The following is a 26,583-nucleotide window of genomic DNA, read 5'->3' on the forward strand; positions in this document are numbered from 1 at the left end:
TCAGCAATCTCAAGACCCACGAGATCAAGACTATTTAAGCTTGTGCGTAGGATGTGGTTATGAGGTGGAGTTGCAGCAAGCGCTAAGAAAATATGGTGGCTAGTTTACGAGTACAAGAGTAAGATGAGAAACTACGCAACGGTCATAAACTAGAAGTGATCCTGAACTACTTACGTTCAAACATAACCCAACCGTGTTCTCTTCCCGAACTCCGGCGAAAAGAGACCGTCACGGTTACACACGCGGTTGATGCATTTTAATTAAGTCAAGTGTCAAGTTCTCTACAACCGGATATTAACAAATTCCCATCTGCCACATAACCGTGGGTACGACTCTTGAAAGTTTATACCCTGCTGGGGTGTCCCAACTTAGCCCATCACAAGCTCTCACGATCAACGAAGGATATTCCTTCTCCCGGAATCACCCGATCAGTCTCGGAATCTGTCGGAGATATACCACGCGGTATGACCCGGCCGGAAGTATGACCCGGCCGGACTTGGCGGCTCACAGAGACCCGACGAGTATTTGGTGACTTACTGATAACCTCAACGGCGGGTCAGATGGATGACAAGGCCCAAGGCCCAGAAGGCCAGCTCATGTTATGGTGGGCCGGTTTACGAGGAAAGGCATAAGGAGTTTTCCCTTAAGGGAGCAGACTAGGATTCCACTTGTAATAGACTAGTCCTAATCCTAATAGGACTCCACATGTAACCCGCCCCTTCAACTTATATAAGGAGGGGCAGGGCACCCCAAAGAGGGACGAGCAACAAGAAACAATCTCTAGGGCTAGACACAAAGAGCCGGCTTACCGGCGACTCTCTCATGAGCATAATGAGACCTAGCCACAAACAACATGTAGGGCTATTACCGGATGATGTTTCCCGGGGCCCGAAGCTGTCTAAATACTTGTCTTGTGTTGCATCTCTCGATTCCGCCCAACCCCTCTCAAGCTACTACATAGTTGCGCTGGCCTCGCGACTAAGTCCTGACACTAAGGACATCTGCCGTGACAATTCCACGACAGTTGGCGCCCACCGTGGGGCCTGCGCAAAGTGGTGATGAGTTCTTGGAGGGATCCCCAGGGATCGAGGATTTTTGCAATTTTTCGGATGATGATTTTTACAATCCATGAGATTGAAGTAAAAAAAGAGATTAGGGTTGAAATATTCGCGTCTGCCGCCGCTGTCCGATGATCCGCCGAAACTGACAGGTACTCAATCTATACGTCACGAAACGACGGGGTTGATGAGATTAATTTTTTCTCGGTGGATGCTGTGCACTACACCTGGTGATCCGACAAAGCGTCAAATCCCAGAGAAGGCGAGGACAGCTGTTTTCTGCAGCACCTAGTATTGGTTGGACACGCAAAGCACTAAGACCAAGGAGGACCGTTCCGATGAAGAAACCAGCAAAACCGCCGAGTTGACGAGACCGACAAGCATTCTAATCCAAAACCGGATCGATTTCTTGGGATGCTGCCGCGCGTCGCTAAGACTGGTTAGATTTCCATAACACGCTGCCAAGGATTCGGAAGTACGGCACATGTTTCCCGTCCATGGCAACCATACGTCAGGGAAGCTTCAAGTCCCGAGGAGCTCAGGCGCGGCTGGTGTTTTTACTACTCGTTTTTTCTAATCAACACTACAGCTGTTGCGAGGACTATTGCTGCCACGAGACCATATTGCTGCCACTTTCCATCCATCCGAGAACTCCAATCTAGTTACACATACGGGCCAAGTCCCAAAGGACTCCTGTGGTGGCAGGGAACAGCGGCGGCCTCGTTTTTTTTTCTGATCTGCATTCATTGAGGAGACGGAGGAACATGCATATTGTGGCAAAAAGTGTACTAAAAAACAGACTACACCCACACATGTGGTGGCCAGGCGCTACAAATATTAACAGGCGTCTCAATCAGCGTTTAAACATCAGCCGGCATCTGTCGACCCGCCGGTGCCGTCATCGCAGCCGACGCCCCTCCGCTTCTGTGCGAGTCTCCGCACCAGGACGCTCGTACCGCACGTCGCCCGCCTGTCCGCTTCTGACTCGCTACCGCACAGGCCGTCTCGTCGAGGCGCTGAAACACCCGCTGCATATACCACGGCCGAATCGCCCCGTTCTCCCGTCGCCTCCTGTGGGAGGAAGAACCTAGTTTTCGCAGTACAATCCAAAGGAAAGGAAGCGATCTACCAGAGTATGCTGTCAACGAGACCTCCAAGAAAGCTCTCACGTGGTCACAAGGGGCAAGCCATCACATCAAAAATTAAATGACACGCCCGAGAAGTTTGCCTGCCGGCTGTATTCAGCAGATGCATTGTGCCACGTGGGTGCTACTGTTTATCAGACCTACGTCTAGGCGTTCGTCTGACGTTGTCCAGCGTTGACTAATGCCACCATCCGTGTTCATCTGACAAAATATATCAGTACGTGTTAAGCATCATCATGAACGGGCATCCGCACCCACTTGATGTTGAACGCGTGTGCGCGAGCCGCCGCCCGTACAACTCGATCTACATCAACTCACCAAGACCGCGCCCGCGTCCGTGCCGTTTCCAACGCGGCGGCCGACTCTCTCGACCGCACTGGCTTACAACGCCGCGGCCGACTCTCTGGACCGCATTGGCTTACAACGCCGTGGCCGACTCACCCGTCCGCACCACCTTACAACGTCACGGATGACTCGCCCGTCCGCCTTCACCGCCGGTTCACGTGTCCGCGCCAGCTTACAACGCCGTGGCCGACTTGCTGTCCGCGCCGGCTTACAAACGTCGCGGCCGACTCACCCGTCCGCACCGGTTTACCACGCCGCGGCCGGTTCACCCGTGAGCGACTTCAACTTCACCTAGCGATCATCAATTTCATGGCGGATTATTTCCGGCCTGGCACATCAGGTGATATCCATCTAAAATATATTTTATTGGTATATATTATTTTTTGTCAAAGAGCAGTTTATCTTTGTCTTGGTCTGCAATATTGTTGATGCAGGACAATTGTTCACTACATCAAAACGATGTGGTTAACTCGCCCATCCGCACCGGCTTACAACGCCACGGCCGGCTCATCTGTCTGTGCCGCCTCTGATGCAACGGTCGTCTTTACCATCCATTTCTCGCGGCCTGGTCTATATCAACATACCGGGCCACACCCGTCTGCGTGAGCTGATTATTGAGTATGAGCAAGTCACTGCTTGGGAAGCCCGGTTTTTCTCCAACAAAATTGGAGGCAAATTATCATGTATTATCAGCCGCCGTCTGCACTGGATGGTTCAAATGGGCAGGCGCACAAGTCACCGCCACTACAGTTTGGTTAACTTCAAACAGCCAGTTGGAAGGGACCATTGGCCGAGTTGCTGACACGGCTCATACAGGATCATTTATAACCCGCCGCAGTCACCTCAACCTTCTGTGGATTCACATCGCGCTATCAACACCAATGACATACACCTTATGCTATAGTCAATATGGAGAATCTCAAAGCCAACTCCTCGAGTCGTCTTGAGACTCGGGGGCTACAATGATATGACTCGGCAGCATTGGTCGGTTTCAATGCATTCAAGAATTCCGGGTCATTGGAGGGAGAAATAATTCGGTCCCGGAGGCTACCGCCATATTGGTGAAAAAGTTTAAAGGCCGTCAGAAAATTTCCGGCTTAAAAAGAAGGATTCCGGTTTAGATCCGGCTCAAGAGACTTGACATCTCCCACAAAGCACTGAAGCTCTTAATATCCGGTTTAAAATCCAGTTCAAGGGAAATTTATCTGCCACAAAGTTTTGAAGCTCTCAAATCCGGTTCAAAATCCGGTTCAAGGTAAATTTGTCTATCACAAAGCTTTGAAACTCTCAATATCCGGGTTTTCCGGTTCAAAAAGAATCTATCTCTCACAAAGTTCGAGTTCTCAGGAAAAATTAAAGGGACCAAAAAGAGTCTTTACAAAGCACAACCCAAACATAGGTACCCTGCTTTAATGACCATTGGGAGCTGATCGTATTCGAATTTAGCTTAACCCTTTTGGTGTGACCCTGATCGTATTCGAATCAGAGTCGTTAAATATTCTCATGATCACTAGGGGGCTTCCTGTTCAAACATAGGTCGTATTCGAACCAAAGAGAACATAGCTGTCGGTACCCTCTTGATCGGCACACTGCCGAGCTCACTAGGGGGCTTCTTGATCGTATTCGAATCATAGCTCAACCCCTTTTGGGAACCGACGTGGATCGTATTCGAATCAGCGTCGTGAAACAACTCTCAAAGGTCATTTGGGGGCTTCCTGTTCAAACATAGGTCGTATTCGAACCAAAGAGAACATAGCTGTCGGTACCCTCTTGATCGGCAACGCCAAAGCCACTGGGGGCTATATGATCGTATTCGAATCTTAGCTTAACCCCTGTGGGACGGTTTTCTGATCGTATTCGAATCAGAAGCCTCAAAATTTTTGAAGTCTCTTTTTGCAAACAATTTTTGGATTTTATTTGAAGCTTTTTGCTCATATCTGAAGCATATATATATGTGGTTTCTATTAACCCACCTTGGCTTTCGACGAACAAGTCGCCAGCATATGACAATTTTAATACTTGGAAGGTTTGGCTTCTAAGGATTGGGTTATCACTCTTACTGCACATGTCATGTAAACCGGCAGTATAAATTCAATATCACAGTGGTTATATGTGAGATATTATGACCCGCCCTGAGTAAACCGCCAAGGGATCTTGTGATCTAATTATGTGCAGGATAAGACTACATTTGGGTGGTTACACGCCCTGGTTTTTGACATTACATAAATGATTAAATTCAAGCCCATCATCAAAGATTGAAATTGGTGTCTCAAAAGGGTTATCAATTCTTGATTTTCTCAAAGGCTATAAGCCGCCGGGTTGTATAAATTCTGGCTTACAATGGAGGCGTATTAAATCGCCATTGGCCAAGAGCCACCAGGTATTTAACCTCCGGATTGACTTATCAACAGATGAGGTATTCAAAGTCGCTTTGGCGCAATGGCTATTATTTTATCAATGGATATGATTTATTCTGCAGTGGAAAGAATAGTCCCGAGTCGCTGCAGGCTTACGACCCGGCACTTGGGGGCTACATTATTTAAATTGAGATCACATCAAATATGCAAGTCCCATGTCACTGCCAGCATGCACCATGGCACTTGGGGGCTAATGCAAAGTCATTTTTACTGGCCTTATTGAGGACCCGACTCATCACATTGTAATGAGCCGGCCCTTGGGGGCTACCAATTGCTCCTGTCAACAATTCAAGGTATACAAGTTTAAATCCATTATATTGAAAGGTCCACTACTCAGTTGGAAGAGTACAAAGCTCTTAACCTTATGGACGTGGGTTCGGGCCCCATGGAGAGGATTACAGCATATGGTATTCATTTCAAGGAAATATATATAAAGTCCCAGCTCAATATTATCTTACTGAGCCGGCCCTTGGGGGCTACATGTTGCTGCTCAAGTCTACATCTACAAAGTCCCTGCTCATTATTGCATAATGACCCGGCCCTTGGAGGCTACGCCGGTTGAAGTTTTGTGAGCATAAGACAATTACAAGTCCCAGGTTGATGCAAGCATGACAACCCGTCACTTGGGGGCTACAGGTAACACGGATATAAGGAGAAATACTTTCGAATTCTCAGTTTTGAGCAAATCAGATTGACCCGGCGTCACCAATCATTATGACCTGGTGTCTGCAACAATCATAGCCCGGCGTCATCAACAATTATGACCCGGCGTCGGCAACAATTATGACTCGGTGCCATCAATATTTACAAACCGGCAATTTTGGTAATATTAAACCGGCAAGTTCTACATCTTTAAACCGGCTGAATATCAGATGAGTATTTCAAGACCAATATTTCTTAAGCCGGCGCTTTGAAAGCCGACTCAAGTGGATTATTCTTCACAATATTTCTCTACAAGAACCAATGTCAGCAAATTGACTCTGAAGCTGGCCTATTGACCCGGACTTTTCAAAAGAAGTATCTGGATTTTTTGCATTGACAAAGTTGAAACATATCTGCTAAAGAAGATTTACTATGAGATCATGGACATATACATATCAACAAGGAAATGACAAGGACTTAAAGATGATCAGGTGCCGGTTCAGGAAAATATTTAACCCGGAACACAACCTATCAAGTTTGTTCTTGTGTTTATTTTACAGGATCAGTTTAACATGGATAAATCCAAATTAAACTGGGGGCTAATGTCGGAGATATACCACGCGGTATGACCCGGCCGGAAGTATGACCCGGTCGGACTTGGCGGCTCACAGAGACCCAGCGAGTATTTGGTGACTTACTGATAACCCCAATGGCGGGTCAGATGGATGATAAGGCCCAAGGCCCAGAAGGCCGACTCATGTTATGGTGGGCCGGTTTACGAGGAAAGGCATAAGGAGTTTTCCCTTAAGGGAGCAGACTAGGATTCCACTTGTAATAGACTAGTCCTAATCCTAATAGGACTCCACATCTAACCCGCCCCTTCAACTTATATAAGGAGGGGCAGGGCACCCCAAAGAGGGACGAGCAACAAGAAACAATCTCTAGGGCTAGACACAAAGAGCCGGCTTACCGGCGACTCTCTCATGAGCATAATGAGACCTAGCCACAAACAGCATGTAGGGCTATTACCGGATGATGTTTCCCGGGGCCCGAAGCTGTCTAAATCCTTGTCTTGTGTTGCGTCTCTCGATTCCGCCCAACCACTCTCAAGCTAATACATATTTGCGCTGGCCTCGCGACTAAGTCCTGACACTAAGGACATCTGCCGTGACAATTCCACGACAGAATCCCTGTTACAAGACATTTCGGCAATGTTAAAACAAGACCAGCAAGACCCCCTGATGTGCCGACAAATCCCGATTGGATTCGCATGTATCTCGTTCTCAGGGCACACCGGATGAGACATCCTACGAGTAAAACCAACCCTCGAGTTTCCCCGAGGTGGCCTGCTACCTCTTCAGCATGCGTTGGTTTTCCCTTGAAGAGGAAAGGGTGATGCAGCAAAGTAGCGTAAGTATTTCCCTCATTTTTTGAGAACCAAGGTATCAATCCAGTAGGAGACTACACGCAAGTCACCTAGTACCTACACAAACAATCAAGAACCTTGCAACCAACGCGATAAAGGGGTTGTCAATCCCTTCACGGCCACTTGCAAAAGTGAGATCTTATAAAGATAATAAGATAAATATTTTTGGTATTTTTGTTGTATAGATTGGAAAATAAAGATTGCAAAATAAAATAGATAGTAAACTTATAAGATGTAAGATAGACCCGGGGGCCGGTTTCACTAGTGGCTTCTCTCATGATAGCATATATTACGGTGGGTGAACAAATTACTGCCGAGCAATTGATAGAAAAGTGCATAGTTATGAGAATATCTAGGCATGATCATGAACATATGCATCACGTCCGTGTCAAGTAGACCGAGACGATTCTGCATCTACTACTATTACTCCACACATCGACCGCTATCCAGCATGCATCTAGAGTATTAAGTTCATAAGAACAGAGTAACGCATTAGGCAAGATGACATGATGTAGAGGGATAAACTCAAGCAATATGATATAAACCCCATATTTTTATCCTCGATGGCAACAATACAATACGTGTCGGTTCCCTTTCTGTCACTGGGATCGAGCACCGCAAGATTGAACCCAAAGCTAAGCACTTCTCCCATTGCAAGAAAGATCAATCTAGTGGGCCAAACTAAACCGATAATTCGAAGAGACTTGCAAAGATATCAAATCATGCATATAAGAATTCAGAGAAGAACCGAATATTTTTCATAGATAATCTTGATCATAAACCCACTACTCATCGGGTCTCGACAAACACACCGCAAAAGAATATTACATCGAATAGATCTCCAAGAACATCGAGGAGAACTTTGTATTGAGAACCAAAGAGAGAGAAGAAGCGATCTAGCTAATAACTATGGACCCGAAGGTCTGTGGTAAACTACTCACACATCATCGGAGAGGCTATGGTGTTGATACAGAAGCCCTCCCTGATCGAATCCCCCTCCGGCAGATCGCCGGAAAAGGCTCCAAGATGGGATCTCATGGGTACGGAAGGTTGCGGCGGTGGAAAAGTGGTTTCGTGGCTCTCCTGGATGTTTTCAGGGTATGAGAGTATATATAGGCGAAAGAAGTACGTTGGTGGAGCTCTGTGGGGCCCATGAGGGTGGGGGGCATGCCTACCCCCCTGAGCGCGCCCTCCTACCTCATGGACACCCCACGGAGTTCCAGACTTCCACTCCAAGTCTCCTGGATTGTGTTTGTTCCAAGAAAGATCCTCGCGAAGGTTTCGTTCCGTTTGGATTCCGTTTGATATTCCTTTTCTGCGAAACACTGAAATATGCAAAAAAACAGCAACTGGCACTGGGCCTCCGGTTAATAGGTTAGTTCCAAAAATAATATAAAAGTGCATATTAAAGCCCATTAAACATCCAAAACAGACAATATAATAGCATGGAACAATCAAAAATTATAGATACGTTGGAGACGTATCAGCACCCCCAAGCTTAATTCCTGCTCGTCCTCGAGTAGGTAAATGATAAAAATAGAATTTTTGATGTGGAATGCTACCTAACATAATTTTCAATGTAATTTTCTTTCTTGTGGCATGAATATTCAGATCCGAAAGATTCAAGACAAAAGTTTAATATTGACATAAAAATAATAATACTTCAAGCATACTAACGAAGTAATTATGTCTTCTCAAAATAACATAGCCAAAGAAAGCTCATCCCTACAAAATCATATAGTTTGGCCATGCTTCATTTTCGTCACACAAAATGCTCCCTTCATGCACAACCCCGGTGACAAGCCAAACAATTGTTTCATACTTTAGTAATCTCAAACTTTTTCAACTTTCACGCAATATGTGAGCGTGAGCAATGGACATAGCACTATGGGTGGAATAGAATATGATGATGGGGGTTGTGTGGAGAAGACAAAAAGGGAGAAAGTCTCACATCGACGCGGCTAATCAACGGCCTATGGAGATGCCCATCAATTGATGTCAATGCGAGGAGTAGGGATTGCCATGCAACGGATGCACTAGAGCTATAAATGTATGAAAGCTCAACAAAAGAAACTAAGTGGGTGTGCATCCAACTTGCTTCCTCACGAAGACCTAGGGCATTTGAGGAAGCCCGGAATATACAAGCCAAGTTCTATAATGAAAAATTCCCACTAGTATATGGAAGTGACAAAATAAGAGATTCCCTATCATGAAGATCATGGTGCTACTTTGAAGCACAAGTGTGGAAAAAGGATAGTAACATTGCCCCTTCTCTCTTTTTCTCTCATTTTTTCCTCTTTTTTCCCTTTTTCTGGGCCTTCCCTTTTTTATTTGGCCTTTCTCTCTTTTTTTTTATTTCCTCACACGGGACAATGCTCTAATAATGATGATCATCACACTTCTATTTATTTACAACTCAAGAATTACAACTCGATACTAGAACAAAATATGACTCTATATGAGTGCCTCCGGCGGTGTACCGGGATGTGCAATGATTCAAGAGTGACATGTATAAGAAAATTATGAATGGTGGCTTTGCCACAAATACGATGTCAACTACAAGATCATGCAAGGCAATATGACAATGATGAAGCGTGTCATAACAAATGGAACGGTGGAAAGTTGCATGGCAATATATCTCGGAATGGCTATGGAAATTCCATAATAGGTAGGTATGGTGGCTGTTTTGAGGAAGATATAAGGACGCTTATGTGTGATAGAGCGTATCATATCACGGGGTTTGGATGCACCGGCGAAGTTTGCACCAACTCTCGAGGTGAGAAAGGGCAATGCACGGTACCGAAGAGGCTAGCAATGATGGAAGGGTGAGAGTGCGTATAATCCATGGACTCAACATTAGTCATAAAGAACCCACATACTTATTGCAAAAATCTACAAGTCATAAAAAACCAAGCACTATGCGCATGCTCCTAGGGGGATAGATTGGTAGGAAAAGACCATCGCTCGTCCCCGACCGCCACTCATAAGGAAGACCATGAAAGAACACCTCATGCTTCAAATTTGTTACACAACGGTTACCATACGTGCATGCTACGGGACTTGCAACCCTCAACACAAGTATTTCTCAAATTCAAAATACTCAACTAGCATGACTCTAATATCACCATCTTCATATCTCAAAACAATCATCAGGTATCAAACTTCTCATAGTATTCAATGCACTTTATGGAAGTTTTTATTATACCCAACTTGGATGCCTATCATATTAGGACTAATTTTATAGCCAAAGCAAAATACCATGCTGTTCAAAAAGACTCTCAAAATAATATAAGTGAAGCATGAGAGATCAATAATTTCTATAAAATAAAACCACCACCGTGCTCTAAAAAGATATAAGTGAAGCACTAGAGCAAAATTATCTAGCTCAAAAGATATAAGTGAAGCACATAGAGTATTCTAATAAATTCCGAATCATGTGTGTCTCTTCCAAAAGGTGTGTACAGCAAGGATGATTGTGGTAAACTAAAAATCAAAGACTCAAATCATACAATACGCTCCAAGAAAAACTCATATCATGTGGTGAATAAAAATATAGCCTCAAGTAAAGTTACCGATAGACGAAGACAAAAGAGGGGATGCCTTCTGGGGCATCCCGAAGCTTAGGCTTTTGGTTGTCCTTGACTTTTACCTTGGGGTGCCTTGGGCATCCCCGAGCTTAGGCTCTTGCCACTCCTTGTTCCAAAATCCATCAAATCTTTACCCAAAAACTTGAAAACTTCACAACACAAAACTCAACAGAAAATCTCATGAGCTCCGTTAGTATAAGAAAACAAACAACCACTTTAAGGTACTGTAATGAACTCATTCTTTATTTATATTGGTGTTAAACTACTGTATTACAACTTCTCTATGGTTCATACCCCCCGATACTAGCCATAGATTCATCAAAATAAGCAAACAACACACGAAAAACAGAATCTGTCAAAAACAGAACTGTCTCTAGCAATCTGGATAGTTCGTATACTTCGATTACTCCAAATATTCTGAAAAATTAGGACAACCAAGGAAATTTGTATAGTGATCTACTGTAGTTGGAATCAGTATTTTATCGCTCTCTGGTAAAAGATGAGAATTATTTTCGTGAGCGCATACTTTCTGTTTTTATCAGCAAGATCAAACAACAATCACCCAAGAAGATCCTAAAGGATTTCCTTGGCACAAACACTAATTTAAACATAAAAAACACAATCATAACAGAGGCTAGATGAATTATTTATTACTAAACAGGAACAAAAAGCAAGGAACAAAAATAAAATAGCATTGCCTGCCAACAAGCGCTATCGTTTAATGCCCCTAGCTAGGCATAAAAGTAAGAATAGATCTAGGTATTGTCATCTTTTCCCTTTTGATGATAAATGGAGACTTTCTTTTCTAACACACTTATCTTTCTATTGTTTGAAAGCATGTGGCCATTAATGGTGGAAGAAAGATTAAGCACACTACAAAAATTTGCATCTAAGCTAGCCTTCATCTCTTTGATAATTTCATTCTGATAAAAACACAAAAGAGAGGTGGACTCAACTTTTTCACTCATGGGGTGCCCAAATATAGGTTTCATCTTTTCGTAAGTATCAATGGCATCCCCCTCAAGAAAACCTTCTTCAAAAATAGAATCTAAAACTTGCTTGAAAGAAGATGGTAAACTAACATAAAAGCTTCTTAAGTATATCTCAATTTGATATTGGGGTACATAGCTGGCTCGGATCCTTAACAGCCTATCCCAAGCATCTTTCAAAGATTCATCAAGCAAATAACGAAAAATTCCGGGGTCATCTTCATCAAGCTTATTTAAATTCTCATTAATAACCCCGATAGGTCTTTCCATAGCATCATTTTTTATGAGCTTAGAAATGATAGAGGGATTATCCAATGTATTAAAACCCGGGAAACCTTTAACCCCTTTTGGTTCGGACATAGTAGTAGAAAGGCAAGTTTTAAGCAAACAAGAGGACAATGAGAGAAGGCAAAGGAAAAGAGGCGAATAAAACGGCAAGGGTGAAGTAGGGGAGAGGAAAATGAGAGGCAAATGGCAAATAATTTAATGAGAGGGATAAGAGTTTGTGATGGGTACTTAGTATGTCTTGACTTGAGCATAGATCTCCCCGGCAACGGCGCCAGAAATCCTTCTTGCTACCTCTTGAGCATGCATTGGTTTTCCCTCAAAGAGGAAATGGTGATGCAGCAAAGTAGCGTAAGTATTTCCCTCATTTTTTGAGAACCAAGGTATCAATCCAGTAGGAGACTATATGCAAGTCGCCTAGTACTTGCACAAACAATCAAGAACCTTGCAACCAACGCGATAAAGGGGTTGTCAATCCCTTCACGGCCACTTGCAAAAGTGAGATCTGATAAAGATAATAAGATAAATATTTTTGGTATTTTTGTTGTATAGATTGGAAAATAAAGATTGCAAAATAAAATAGATAGTAAACTTATAAGATGTATGATAGACCCGGGGGCCATAGGTTTCACTAGTGGCTTCTCTCATGATAGCATATATTATGGTGGGTGAACAAATTACTGCCGAGCAATTGATAGAAAAGTGCATAGTTATGAGAATATCTAGGCATGATCATGAACATAGGCATCACGTCCGTGTCAAGTAGACCGAAACGATTCTGCATCTACTACTATTACTCCACACATCGACCGCTATCCAGCATGCATCTAGAGTATTAAGTTCATAAGAACAGAGTAACACATTAGGCAAGATGACATGATGTAGAGGGATAAACTCAAGCAATATGATATAAACCCCATCTTTTTATCCTCGATGGCAACAATACAATACGTGTCGGTTCCCTTTCTGTCACTGGGATCGAGCACCGCAAGATTGAACCCAAAGCTAAGCACTTCTCCCATTGCAAGAAAGATCAATCTAGTAGGCCAAACTAAACCGATAATTCGAAGAGACCTGCAAAGATATCAAATCATGCATGTAAGAATTCAGAGAAGAACCAAATATTCACCGGATCTCGACAAACACACCGCAAAAGAATATTACATCGAATAGATCTCCAAGAACATCGAGGAGAACTTTGTATTGAGAACCAAAGACAGAGAAGAAGCCATCTAGGTAATAACTATGGACCCGAAGGTCTGTGGTAAACTACTCACACATCATCGGAGAGGCTATCGTGTTGATGTAGAAGCCCTCCGTGATCGAATCCCCCTCTGCCAGATCGCCGGAAAAGGCCTCAAGATGGGATCTCACGGGTACAGAAGGTTGCGGCGGTGGAAAAGTGGTTTCGTGGCTCTCCTGGATGTTTTCAGGGTATGAGAGTATATATAGGTGAAAGAAGTACGTCGGTGGAACTCTATGGGGCCCACGAGGGTGGGGGGCGCGCCTACCCCCCTGGGCGCGCCCTCCTACCTCGTGGATACCCCACGGAGTTCCAGACTTCCACTCCAAGTCTCCTGGATTGCGTTTGTTCCATGAAAGATCCTCGCGAAGGTTTCGTTCCGTTTGAATACCGTTTGATATTCCTTTTTTTGCGAAACACTGAAATAGGCAAAAAAAACAACAACTGGCACTAGGCCTTGATACGTCTCCATCGTATCTACTTTTCCAAACACTTTTGCCCTATTTTTAGACTCTAACTTGCATGCTTTGAATGGAACTAACCCGGACTGACGCTGTTTTCAGCAGAATTGCCATGGTGTTATTTTTGTGCAGAAATAAAAGTTCTCGGAATGACCTGAAAATCAACGGATTATTTTGGAATATATAAATAATACTGGAAGAAGAATCCACATCAGGGGGGCCCTCTACCTGTCCACGAGGGTGGGGGGCGCGCCTGCCCCCCCTAGGCGCGCCCCCTGCCTCGTGGGCCCCCTGACGCTCCATCGACCTCAACTCCAACTCCATATATTCACGTCCGGGGAGAGAAAAATCAGAGAGAAAGATTCATCGCGTTTTACGATATGGAGCCGCCGCCAAGCCCTAAAACCTCTCGGGAGGGCTGATCTGGAGTCCGTTCGGGGCTCCGGAGAGGGGAATCCGTCGCCGTCGTCATCATCAACCATCCTCCATCACCAATTTCATGATGCTCACCGCCGTGCGTGAGTAATTCCATCGTAGGCTTGCTGGACGGTGATGGGTTGGATGAGATTTATCATGTAATCGAGTTAGATTTGTTAGGGTTTGATCCCTAGTATCCACTATGTTCTGAGATTGATGTTGCTATGACTTTGCTATGCTTAATGCTTGTCACTAGGGCCCGAGTGCCATGATTTCAGATCTGAACCTATTATGTTTTCATGAATATATGTGAGTTCTTGATCCTATCTTGCAAGTATATAGTCACCTACTATGTGTTATGATCCGGCAACCCCGAAGTGACAATAATCGGGACCACTCCCGGTGATGACCGTAGTTTGAGGAGTTCATGTATTCACTATGTGTTAATGCTTTGGTCCGGTACTCTATTAAAAGGAGGACTTAATATCCCTTAGTTTCCATTAGGACCCCGCTGCCACGGGAGGGTAGGACAAAAGATGTCATGCAAGTTCTTTTCCATAAGCACGTATGACTATATTCGGAATACATGCCTACATTACATTGATAAATTGGAGCTAGTTCTGTGTCACCCTATGTTATGACTGTTACATGATGAATCGCATCCGGCATAATTCTCCATCACCGACCCAATGCCTACGAGCTTTTCACATATTGTTCTTCGCTTATTTACTTTTCCGTTGCTACTGTTACAATCACTACAAAACCCAAAAATATTACTTTGCTACCGTTACCGTTACTTCCATACTACTTTGCTACTAAATACTTTGCTGCAGATAGTAAGTTATCCAGGTGTGGTTGAATTGACAACTCAACTACTAATACTTGAGAATATTCTTTGGCTCCCCTTGTGTCGAATCAATAAATTTGGGTTGAATACTCTACCCTCGAAAACTGTTGCGATCCCCTATACTTGTGGGTTATCAAGACTATTTTCTAGCGCCGTTGCCGGGGAGCATAGCTCTATTCTTTGAGTCACTTGGGATTTATATCTGCTGGTCACTATGAAGAACTTGAAAGACGAGAAAACAAAAATTTATCCCTCAACTACGAGGGGAGGTAAGGAACTGCCATCTAGCTCTGCACTTGATTCACCTTCTGTTTTGAGTAAGCTTGTGACACCTAAACCTGCTTCTGCTATTAATTCTGATATGTCGCATGTATTGATGATGCCACTTCTGCTATGCACGATACTTATGATGAAACTACTTCTATGCTTGATACTACTGTGCCACTTGGTGAATTTCTTGATGAACAACTTGCTAGGGCTAGAGAGAATGAAACTATTGAAACTGATAATATTGAAGATAGTGATGATGAAGACTCTCCCCCTAGTAAATATGAATTGCCTGTTGTTCCTGAGGGTTATGTTATGGATGAAGAAGCTGCTAGAGCTATTTTAGCTTGAATGATAGATATGATCTAAAGAAGTTATTAGCTAAATGGAAGCAGCAATCTCTTAATGCTAGAATGAAACCTGACCCTGCTTTTGCTACTTCACCTATCTGTGTTACTGATAAGGATTATGAATTCTTTGTTGATCCTGATATAATTACTTTGGTTGAATCTGATCCTTTTTATGGCTATGAATCTGAAACTGTTGTGGCACATCTCACTAAATTAAATGATATAGCCACCCAGTTCATTAATGATGAGAGAACTCGCTACTTTTATATCCTTAAAATATTTCCGTTCTCATTAAAGGGTGATGCTAAGATATGGTTTAATTCTCTTGATCCTGGTTGTGTGCGTAGTCCCCAGGATATGATTTATTAGTTCTCTGCTAAATATTTCCCTGCTCATAAGAAACAAGCTGCTTTAAGGGAAATATATAATTTTGTGCAAATTGAAGAAGAGAGTCTCCCACAAGCTTGGGGGAGGCTTCTCCAATTACTTAACGCTTTGCCTGATCATCCTCTCAAGAAAAATGAAATACTTGATATCTTTTATAATGGACTAACCGATGCTTCCAGAGATTACCTGTATAGTTGTGCTGGTTCTGTTTTCAGGGAAAGAACACCGGATGAAGCTGAAATTCTATTGAATAATATGTTGACAAATGAAAATAATTGGACACTTCCTGAGCCAATTCCTGAGCCTATTCCTAAACCAACTCCGAAGAAAAGAGGTGTTCTATTTCTCAGTCCTGAAGATATGCAAGAGGAAAAGAAATCTATGAAAGAAAAAGGTATTAAAGCTGAAGATGTTAAGAATTTACCTCCTATTGAAGAAATACATGGTCTTAATTTACCGCCTGTTGAAGAAATATATGATCTTAATCCATTACCTATTGAAGAAACACATGTTCTTGATAACCCGACACAGGTAGTAAAGGTAAATGATCTCTATAGATATGATAAAGCTGAAATCCCTCCTATTAAGTTTGCTAGCCAATGTTTGGATGAGTTTGATAATTTTATGGTTAAGCAAGAAGATTTTAATGCTTATTTTGGTAGACAATTAAAACAAAATGCTTATATGATTGAACACTTGAGTGATTATATGTCTAGAGTTAAAGGTGAACTTAAACTCATTAGTAACCATGCTTCTATGGCTACCACTCAAGTAGAACAAGTACTTAAGGCTCAAAATGATTTGCTCAATGAATTGAATAGTAAGAATAATGATTATGCTGTTAGAGTGGCTACTAGAACTGGTAGAATGACTCAGGAACCTTTGTATCCTGAAGGCCACCCTAAGAGAATTGAGCAAGATTCTCAGAGAAATAATATAGATGCACCTAATCCTTCTAAAAAGAAGAAAAAGAACACTACTGGAATTTGCTTATTTGCCGTCTGCCTATTCTTTGCCGTCTGCTGGCGGACGGCAAAGAAGGTCTTTGCCGTCAGCTTGAAAAAAACGGACGGCAAAGAACTGGCTGATGGCAAAGAATGTCTTTGCCATCAGCCAATTCTTTGCCGTCAGCTGGCGGACGGCAAAGAATCTTTGCCGTCAGCTGGCGGACGGCAAAGAGAGAGGTGGGGCCCACTAACGAGCTGCTTAGAAAAAAACCTAACGGCCCCCTCTTTGCCCTCTGCTAGCAGACGGCAAAGAGCAAAAAAGCGGACGACAAAGGGGGGCGGACGACAAAGAGACAACCTAACTAACGGCCGCCCCCACCCCGCTCCCTCCCTCCCTCTCTCTTTCTGTTCCTCCCCACCCCGACGACCACCGCCACCCGCCGCCGCCCCCGCCACCAGCCACCCGCCGCCACCCCCCCACCCGCCGCCACCACCCGCCCACCCACCGCCTCTTGCCCCGTCGCCCCGGCCACCCGCCGCCCCCTTGCCCCGTCGCCCCATCGCCCGCCGCCGCCCCCTCGCCCCGTCGCCCTGCACCCCTCCCCTGCGGCGCCCCTTCCACGCCGGCCAGCCGCCCCTCCCCTCTCCCGCATGGCCGTCCCCGCCCCGTCCCGCCGCGGCCTCCCCTCCACTGGGCTGCCGCCGCCCCCACCCGCCGCGGCCTCCCCCTCCACCAGGCCGCCGCTGACCCCACCCGCCGCGGACTTCCCTCCACCGGGCCGCCGCCGCCCCCACCCGCCGCGGCCTCCCCCTCCACCGGCGATCCCCTGCGCAGGTGAGTGATCTTCCCCCTTTTTTTAGTTTAGTTTGTTTTAGTTTAGTTTCTTTTAGTTTCTTTTAGTTAATTTAGTTTCTGTTTTAGTTATAGTTTTACTTTAGTTTTAGTTTAAGTTTAGTTTTAGTTTTATTTTTAGTTTAGTTTATTTTAGATTAGTTTTATTTTTAGTTTAGAAGAATAAGAAGAGTAGAAGGAGGAGGAGGAGGGAGGAAGAGGTGGCCTCCCCCTCGCCCCGTCGCCCCGCACCCCTCCCCTGCGGCGCCCCTTCCACGCCGGCCAGCCGCCCCCTCCCCTCCCCTGCGTGGCCGTCCCCGCCCCGTCCCGCCGCGGCCTCCCCTCCACCGGGCCGCCCCCACCCACCGCGGCCTCCCCCTCCACCAGGCCGCCGCTGCCCCCACCCTCCGCGGACTCCCCTCCATCGGGCCGCCGCCGCCCCCACCCGCCGCGGCCTCCCACTCCACCAGGCCGCCGCCTCCCCCTCCACCGGCGATCCCCTGCGCAGGTGAGTGATCTTCCCCCCTTTTTTTAGTTTAGTTTGTTTCAGTTTAGTTTCTTTTAGTTACTTTTAGTTAATTTAGTTTCTGTTTAGTTATAGTTTTACTTTAGTTTTAGTTTCAGTTTAGTTTTAGTTTTATTTTTAGTTTAGTTTATTTTAGATTAGTTTTATTTTTAGTTTAGAAGAATAAGAAGATTAGAAGGAGGAGGAGGAGGGAGGAAGAGGTGGAGGGAGAAGAAGAAAGAAAAGAAGAAGAAGAAAGAAGAAGAAGATGAAGAAGAAGAAGAAGAAGAAGAAGAGGAAGAAAGAAGAGGAAGAGGAAGAGGAGGAGGGAGGAAGAGGAGGAGAAGAAGAAGAAGAAGAAGAAGAAGAAGAAGAAGAAGAAGAAGAAGAAGAAGAAAAGAATAAGAGGAAAAAGGAGAAGAGGAAGAAGAAGAAGAAGAAGAAGAAGAAGAAGAAAAGAAGAAGAAGAAGAGAAGAAGAAGAAAAGGAAAAAAACAGGAAAAAAGAAGAAGAAGAAGAAGAAGAAGAAGAAGAAGAAGAAGAAGAAGACGAAGAAGAAGAAGAAGAAGAAAAAGATACCCTGACACCCCGACCCCGACACCCCGACACCCCGACCCCGACACCCCGACAATCTGACACCCCGACCCGACACGCCACCCCGACACCCCGACCCACACCCTGACCCCGACCCCGACACCCTGACACCCCGACCCGACACGCCACCCCGACACCCCGACACGACACCCCGACCCCCGACACCTTGACACCACACCCCGACCCCGACCACCCCGACACCCCGACCCCGAAACAGCACCCCGACCCCGACACGGCACCCCGACCCCGACACGACACCCACGACACCAGAGGCCGACGAGGTCATATATTTGTGAATTATGAGTTAGGTCATATATTTGATGCCACTGAACCCTATGAGCCCGTCATTGATTATAGTGATGATGATGATTATGCATTTATTGATGATAGTGATCGAGATTATTAGTAGTGTCAGGTATTCAATTTTTTAATGTTGTACTTGATGATGATACATAAGTGATATACATATAATTATTCATGTCGGTATTTTTTTTTATGTTGTACTAATTTCGTTTACTCTTTGTCATGGCAGGTGTTGAAAGATGGTGGGCGCTGGTCAGGAGCGCTCCGAGGCCCCTTCTTCGTCGGCGCGTGGTGGGAGGTCTTCCATTCCACACGCACCTCTCCGCCGAGCGTTGCTGGACAGTATGGCGACACCGCCGGGCCCTTCTTCGTCGACAGCGGTGCCCAGCAGGGGACGAGGTAAGGGAGGGAAGAAGAGAGGAGTTGGAGCACGTGGTCGCGGGAGAGGAGGTAGGGTGACTGCTAGGGCGCATTCCTCGCCGCCACCCCCAGCTGTTTCACCCGAGCACGTGACTGCTAGGGTGGACTCGTTCGAGGAGGAGGCTACACGGACTTCGGTCCACGAGCCTTCGGCCCACGAGCCTCGGGTCGACGGGCCTTCGGCCCACGAGCCTTGGGTCGACGCGCCTTCGGCCCACGAGACCCCGGAGGAGCACACGTCTGGATGGGGTACCTGGACGGATGAGCCCGAGGGGCCGAGTGGCCATGCTGATGATGGCGGGGAGCCGACTGATATTGAGGAGGAGGGGGCACCGTCTGCCAGCGTGGTTGTACACGGCTCCCGTCCGTGCGGGCGACCCGCGAGCAGAGGTGGTTGGTTTTCCCTGATGGGGAGAGGTAAGTGCATTTAATCCTTTTGTACCTTCTGCATTCACGTTTCTTCAAATATCTAATGCGTTGGCCTTGTCATGCTATAGGGGTTGGGACCACCATCATAGTGTCCGCCGGCCCAACTCCGTCCTTGGAGTGCTTTGCCGGCAAAACTTCCCAGGGTTTGTCACGTTGCCTGGTGAGGGTCGGCTTCCAGAGCTTGGATTGAGCTGGGAGCACTACTTGGCTGCCCCGGCCACGCCGGGTGAGATTATCGACAGTGTCTTGTGCGACACGAGGGCAGATGTGGTGATCAGAAAGTTCTGGGTAATTTCTCCTTTACACATTTAAAATCTTCAACTAGCTAGTTATTAATTGTACTAATCAATATTGTCTCACTTGATTGCAGACATTCTACAGGTGTGAGGAGGGATATGAGGAGGAGGCGGCAAATGTTATCGAGAACGTCTGCAAGCGCCTACTACAGAACTTACGGCGCGAGGCTCGGGTGCAGGCTGTTCGAGACTACTACGCCTTGTGTGGTGTCAAGAAGCCCAAGCCGGCGTGCTGCGATAAGTTCCTGAGTAAGGAGCAGTACATGAAGGTAATTCTTAAGGCCTTGTACTTACTTCCTTCATTTAGTAATTCATAGCCGTAGCGCTCAAGTTTCTATTTGCTAACTTAGGCGCCTCCGAGATGGTGTGCGGATCAGATGGATTGTTGGGAGGTGTTGGTCAATGAGTGGTGCTCAAAAGAATGGCTAGCCGTCCACAACGCGGCCAAGGACAAACGTGCCCAAATGGAAGGTGTGCCACACCATCAAGGCAGCTCCAACTTATATCAGTTCGGGTGGAACTGGGTATGTGGTTTGCTTCATGATTCATGCAATTCATTCATCATGCTAGCTTGAGCCCTTTAATTACTAATTTACTTTTTTTCTCTCTTTCAGGCACGCTACAATAAGGCGGATAAGGTGCCAGAGGTGTACGACCTGTATGCCATGGCCCACACTGCCTCTTTCAAGAAAGTCAAGGCATTCTCTCCGTCTGACCTCGATGATGCAAACAACTTCACCAACATCTCCTCCCACGACAAGCTCGTGAAACATAGAGATGAGGGGAAGGCGAGGAAAGGGGAGGACTTTAACCCGAGCCAGGGTCCCATTGATCCAGAGCTGGTGATGATATCTGGTGGCGGGAGGTCCCATGGCTCCATAGCCATTGGAGATGGACTTATCCGTTGTCCTCGCACTCTCCCGGAGATCAAGGCACGCCAGTCGAGCTCCGCTCCTGAGATAAGGCCTCGTGAACGGCCAGTCCAACTCGCCATCAAGGTTAGTTATACGTACTCAGTTATCTTTCTCCATTACATTGTTTGTGCTTCCATCAATGATTACAAATGGTAACGAGGAGTGGTGTTGCAGGCTGCTATACAAAGTGAGAGAGATAGAATGGAGAAACTTCTGGCGGAGGCGGCGGAGAGGCAGCGGGAGTTGGAGGAGAGGACGACAACGATGTTGGAGGAGGAGAGGGCACGGAATGACATGCAGGAAAGGGCATGTACGAGCTCCTTGTGGTAAGTTTCTTCTGCAGATTAGCCAAAACATTCATGTAGTGTTTGTCTCATTACTAACTAGTATGACTGAGTCGTCAAAACCAAATGTGCAGTCTGTGTGCGAGAAGACCGGTCAGACCGCTCCGCCGATGCCAGTGATTGCTCCTGGGACCACGGTGAGTTTAATTTGAATGGACATTACATGCTAGTCTTAACATTTGAGTGTCATCATGCTAACGAGACATTGGAAATGATCTTTGGTGCAGCGTAACTCCAGACAAGCATCGCACGATCCTTCTCCAGCTACCGGCACGAGCCTGCCCGCTCCTACACCTCCATGATCATGGTAAGTTTCTCTAGTGTTTTGCTTAACAAATGCATAAAGACCTAGACTTAGCCTTATTTCCTCCAAAATGCTTACCACAATGACCTAGACTTAGCTTTATTTCCTCCAAAATGACTTAATAAGCTTACTGACCTCCAAAACCATCCATTTTACCGAAGTTAGCTCTAAAACGATCTATACTTAGCTTTGTTTCCTCCAAAATGACCAAAGTTAGCTCTAATATGCTTAGTTAACTAGGTTTGCTCAATAATGACATGTACTTAGCTTACTTATGTCAAAAATGGCATAATTAGCTTAGTTAGCTCATAAACGATCCATTTTACCTAAGTTAGTTCTAAAATGATCCATTTTACTTTAGTTAGCTCATAAACGATCCATTTTACCCAAGTTAGCTCTAAAATGACCCATTTTACCTTACTTAGCTCATAAATGATCCATTTTACCCAAGTTAGCTCTAAAATGACCCATTTTACGTTACTTAGCTCATAAATGATCCATCTTACCTAGGTTAGCTCTAAAATGATGCATTTTACCTAAGTTAGCTCATAAGCGATCCATTCCACCTAGGTTAGCTCATAAACGATCCATTTCACCTAAGTTAGCTCACAAACGATCAATTTCACCTAAATTAGCTCATAAATGTCATATATTCTTCTTCTTCTTCTTCATTTTCTTCTTCTTCTTCTTCTTCTTCTTCTAATCTTCTTCTTCTAACTTTCTTATTTCCCATTTTGCAGAATTCATTCGCTTCACGGAAGCTAGCATTGATGGAGTGCTTGTTTGGATGAACTATGTTTCTTTTGTATCGATGAACTATGCATGTATGGTAGGATGACACTATTGTAATATGTATGGTTGATGCATGTATGTGGAACTTGCTATGTATGGTTGATGGAACTATGCATGTATGATGAAATTATATGTGTTGGATATCTCATATGTTTGCTGTGAACTTGCCATGTGAAAAATATATATGTATCATCTGTTTGCTGTGAAAATGGTTGGGTATAAGAAAAAACAGAAAAAAGAGGCAATGCAGGCTCTTTGCCGTCTGCCACCGACGGCAACGGGCTCTTTGCCGTCCACGGCGGACGGCAAAGAAGCCACGTGGCAACCACCTGTGCTTCCTGGCAGCTGACCCATTTGGTCAGTTTGCCTACCGTGGCAGACGGCAAAGGCTTGATGCTCTTTGCCGTCAGCCACAGACAGCAAAGACTGCCGTTAGCCACCTAACGGACTAACAGCGAATTTATTGCCGTCGGCTTTCTTTGCCGTCCGCCGCTGATTGCAAAGGCCCCTTTGCTGTCCGCTTCAAAAAGCAGACGACAAAGAAGCTCTTTACCGATGCCTACTTTGCCGGAGCCTTTTGCCGTCCGCGGCAGACGGCAAAGGCCTTTGCCATCCGCCATCCTTGCCTTTACCGTCTGCCGTGGCAGACGGCAAAGTAGCTGATTCCTGTAGTGGAAAATGATAGGACTTTGCATGCTTCTAGTGAACCTATTGCTGAACCACCTGAGAATCCAAATAATATTTCTATTTCTGATGCTGAAACACAATCTGGTAATGAACATGAACCCAATGATAATGTTAATGATGATGTTCATGATGATGCTTAACCTAATAATGATAATGATGTAGAAATTGAACCTGCTATTGATCTTGATAACCCACAATCAAAGAATCAATGTTATGATAAGAGAGACTTTGTTGCTAGGAAACACGGTAAGGAAAGAGAACCATGGGTTCAGAAACCCATGGCTTTTCCTCCTAAACCATCCAAGAAAAAGGATGATGAGGATTTTGAGCGCTTTGCTGAAATGATTAGACCTATCTTTTTGCGTATGCGATTAACTGATATGCTCAAAATGAATCCTTATGCTAAGTACATGAAAGAAATTGTCACTAATAAAAGAAAGATACCGGAAGCTGAAATTTCCACCATGCTTGCTAATTATACTTTTAAGGGTGGAATACCAAAGAAACTAGGAGATCCAAGAGTACCCACTATACCATGCTCCATTAAAAGAAATTATGTTAAAACTGCTTTATGTGACCTTGGAGCCGGTGTTAGTGTTATGCCTCTCTCTTTATATCATAGACTTGACTTGAATAAGTTGACAGCTACTGAAATATCTTTGCAAATGGCTGATAAATCAACTGCTATACCTGTCGGTATTTGTGAGGATGTGCCTGTTGTGGTTGCAAACATTACTATTTTAACGGACTTTGTTATTATTGATATTCCCGAGGACGATAGTATGTGTATTATTCTTGGAAGACCCTTTTTGAATACTGCAGGGGCTGTTATTGATTGCAACAAAGGCAGTGTCACTTTTCATGTTAATGGCAATGAGCATACGGTACACTTTCCGAGGAAACAACCTCAAGTTCATAGTATCAACTCTATTGGAAAAATTCCATCGATTATTTTTGGAGGTTTTGAATTTCCTCTTCCTAGTGTCAAAAAGAGATATGATATTCTTATTATTGGGGATGTGCATATCCCCGTTGAGGTAACATAGTGTTATTCGAAATTTCTCCGGTTTCATGCGACTCGGAATGAGTTTGTTAACAAGACTTGATCAACCTTGTTAGTGGATTCCTTTTTATGAGCATGAGATGGATGAAGTTAGAAAGCACAACCTTCTGTACCCTCTCTCTACTTTCTATTATTTAGTTGAAATAAAGCAAAAATAGTATTTTTCTGTCAGTTTTCTGAATTATCCGTGCAATATAAAAATACCCCGAAAATAGAAGTTCTCCAAATGCCCTGAAATTGAAATATGATTTTTTCTGGAATATTTGAGAATATCTGGCACTGAGAACACAGCAGGGGGAGCAAGCACCTGGCCACGAGGGTCCAGGGCGCGCCCACCCCTACAGGGCGCGCCCCCTGCCTCGTGGGCCCATGGTGGCTCCCCTCCACTTATTCCTGCACCCAGACACTTCTTCCTCCAAAAAAAACACCATCCAGCTCAAGCACGAGTTCTAGCTCATTTTGCTGCGATTTCCGATCTCCTCGCTCAAAGCACCTCTCACAAAACTGCTTTGGGAGATTGTTCCTTGGTATGTGACTCCTCCATTGGTCCAATTAGTTTTTGTTCTAGTGCTTTATTCATTGCATATTTGTGCTGCCTAGGTGACCATGTTCTTGAGCTTGCATGTCAAATTTATATGGTTCCAAGTAGTTCTAATGCATGATATAGTCTCTAGGCACTTGTAGGAGTAGTTGCTATCAATTTTGTTGAGCTTGGTTCACTTTTATTTGAAGTTACTAAAATTTTCAGAAATTTTCCAGAGGAAGAAATATGTTTAGGAACATGTACCAAGGTAGTCCTTCAAGGAAGCAAGGACCCAGGCTTGCAATGCGTGATTTTTGAGGATATAAACCTTAGAGTCACCCGCCAGGAGGGGCCGGGTTACTCATAATGGTCATCGTCTGAAGCCCGGTGCCAAGCCTGAAGATGGCGGGCCGAAGATGGGCTTAAGACCCGGATATGGCTTAAGGCCCGTATTTACAACTGCCATTGTGATAGAACTTGTAGTGTAAGGCAAGAATAGTTGAGAGTCCGAGCCGGACACTCTTATGAGCCGGCCGGGACTTTGATAGCCGCTGGGCGTCAGCCTCTCTATATAAAGGGACGACCCGGCGGCGGTTTAGGGGCAGGAAAAGATCTCGTCGAGAGCCAGGCATAGCAGTTAAACTCCCTGGTCATCGAAACCCTAATCAATACCACCTCAACTGGACGTAGGCTTTTACCTTCACCGTAAGGGGCCGAACCAGTATAACCCTCGTGTTCCTTGTCCCGTTTAACCCCTTCAAGCTTCCTAGCTGCGATGGCTCCACGACTAAGTCCTAGCTTGAGGACATCTGCCGTGACAATTCCACGACAGTTGGCGCCCACCGTGGGGCCAGCGCACGGTGGATTTGAGTTCTTCAAGGGCAGCTTCGAAGGGCTCAAGGGATACGCTGTGGGCCGGATGACTAAGAGTCGTCACGGCAAGCTCTACATCGACGATGCAAGCTGGGGCCCCGACACCGGCTCAATTGAGTACGGGTACCGGGTCCCCTTCAGCGGAATTCATGTCTTCATTGGCAAGATTGGTGAGCCAGGCCCTGAGCCGGATCTCTGCGCCGATCTCATTGAGACGGCTCAGCGCGCACGACCCGCCCGGGCCCTGCCTGCCCTGAAGCATGCTTTTGTGGGATGTGTCCATGGAGGGCTCTCTGATGGATCTGGATCTGGTGATGAGACGGCCGCCGGCTCTGACGGCGAGTCGTCCACAGATGAGTCAAACTCATTGTATCAACTTCAAGACGGCAGGCTCATGGGTGGTTCCGATGGTGATAGTATTCCGGACCCTTTTGAGCCGCCGAGCCGGGTTGGAATCTTCATGGACGGTGCACAGCCTGTTCAAAACCCTGCCGCCGGGTCAGGAAATCCGGTACCTTCGTCAACTCAGGTGCTGATGGATCTCACGGACAAGATGACGGCCCTGTTGACCGCCACGGTTGACCCGGCGGACCAAGCTCAGCATGACGCGGAGGTGGCGCAGTTAAAGTTAGATCTAGTGAAAGCTAAAGAGGATCTGGCAGCGGAAGGAATCAGGATGGCTGCGGAGAGGGCGGCTCTCGACGCCCAGACTCAGCTGATTCAGGCGCAGTCCTTCCGACTCACGATGGATCAGAACGCGTCCAATGAGGTCATGAGAAGGAGGCATCAAAAGGCCCAATCTCGACTCCCTCCGGTCTACGATCCTCGAAACCTCTTCAACACGCCAGGTGCAGGGTCTAGTAACCCGCCGGGGGTCATGGTGCCCGGGTC

Source organism: Aegilops tauschii, chromosome 3, assembly GCF_002575655.3.
Source record: "Aegilops tauschii subsp. strangulata cultivar AL8/78 chromosome 3, Aet v6.0, whole genome shotgun sequence".
In the NCBI taxonomy this organism is placed as follows: domain Eukaryota; kingdom Viridiplantae; phylum Streptophyta; class Magnoliopsida; order Poales; family Poaceae; genus Aegilops; species Aegilops tauschii.